The 1682-nt window shown below is 43.5% G+C and overlaps 1 pseudogene; it reads left to right on the plus strand.

The window, feature by feature from the left end:
* The first annotated feature begins 778 nt into the window (after nt 1-778).
* On the plus strand, nt 779-1305 carry LOC134364540 (interferon omega-1-like; annotated as a pseudogene).
* The last annotated feature ends 377 nt before the right edge of the window (nt 1306-1682 follow it).

Below are 1682 nucleotides of genomic sequence, written 5' to 3' on the forward strand. Positions count from 1 at the left end.
CTCCAACCATCACATACTTCTGTACACACACATACACACACACATACAAACACACACACACACACACCCTTAGTACCCCTTTGGGTGGTTTCATGATCAGCTTCAGGTGGAGATAATGATACCCCAGCTAGACAAAGGTGGTAAGGCTGAACAACTTCTTTTCTTGTAATGAGCTCTATGACCCTTATGAGCCAATAGAAGCTTAGTCATGAGAAAGCTGCCATGAGTGAAAGGACCTCCGTGGAGTCCATTCATCTAGAAATCATGAATTTAGTAAGAAGACTACCAAATGCCTGGTATTTGAGGGTACAGCTGAGAAAACGGTGAGATCCATGCATATAAGGAATGTGTCTCACACACCTAGTCTAGAATATCAACATCCCCAAGAGGGAAGTCTAGAGGGGTAGGAAAAAAATTTTAAAGGAAGCCTAGTAAAGCTTCCTTAAAAGTTGTTCTGAATATCAAGAAGAAAGATTTAGACAGCTCTAAAGGTTCAAAGTTGTTTTGATTAAGATGTAAAGCATCCATTGACTTGAAAGTTCTAATTTTTTCAAGGATAATTTTAACTCAGTTTTAAGACTGTGGATGGAGTTGTCTCACAGGACCTTGAAGAGAAGGGAACACCCACAAGGAGAAATAGAATTATCTGAGGATATTCAGAAAATGAAATCTTGTGCTCAGTATTCAAGAGGCACATGGGCAGAAGGTCCTCAGAGAAGCAGGGCAAAGCTCACAATCTCCCATCTCAACTGCAAGAGCTGCTTCTTGTAACTTACCAATGGTTCTTTCAGTGGCCTCACTGATGGCATTGGTGATGACCTTCTCCAGCCCCATCTGTTCCCTTAGCTGTGACCTACTTCAGAGCCTTGACCGGGAAAGCAGGAAAACTTCATGGCTCTCAGCCAAATAGTGAAAACCTCCCTTTCTTCCTGTCAGAAGGACAGGACTGACTTAAGATTCCCCCTGGAGATGGTGGATGGCAGCCAGCTCCAGTAGACCCAGGCCATGTCTGTGCTTCATGAGATGCTGCAGCAGATCTTCAACCTCTTCCACACAGAGTGCTCCTCTGCTGCCTGGAACCCAACCCTCCTGGACAAGCTCCTCCCTGGACTTCATTGGCAGCTGGGAGACCTGGAAAAATGCTTAGTCCAGGCAATGAGAGAGGAAGAATCTGCCAGGGGAACTGAAGGCCCGATACTAGCCTTGAAGAGGTGCTTTCAGGGCATCCGTGTCTATCTGGAAGAGAAGGAATACAGTGACTGTGCCTGGGACATTGGGAATCAGGAAGTGCTTTCTCTTCATTAACAAGCCCATGAGAAACTCAGGGAATAAGAAGAAACCTGATTCTCAGTGACTAATATCCTTGCTCAGATTCTCATAGTTCAGTCATCTCCAAACTTAATTTTTGCTGCATTGATGAAATAATGTGAATCCTATATCTATGTTTATTTTCAGAATCAGAAGAAATGTAATTGGTGCCCTATGACTGAATCTTAGGTTATAAAATATTTATTTAGGCTGGTTCCAACTCTTGGCTATTGTAAAGAGTGCTGCGATGAACATTGGGGAACAGGTATACCTTCGACTTGATGATTTCCATTCCTCTGGGTATATTCCCAACAGTGGGATGGCTGGGTCGTATGGTAGATCTATTTGCAATTGTTTAAGGAACCTCCATACCA

The sequence above is a fragment of the Cynocephalus volans genome, chromosome 16 (assembly GCF_027409185.1).
Source record: "Cynocephalus volans isolate mCynVol1 chromosome 16, mCynVol1.pri, whole genome shotgun sequence".
In the NCBI taxonomy this organism is placed as follows: Eukaryota; Metazoa; Chordata; class Mammalia; order Dermoptera; family Cynocephalidae; genus Cynocephalus; species Cynocephalus volans.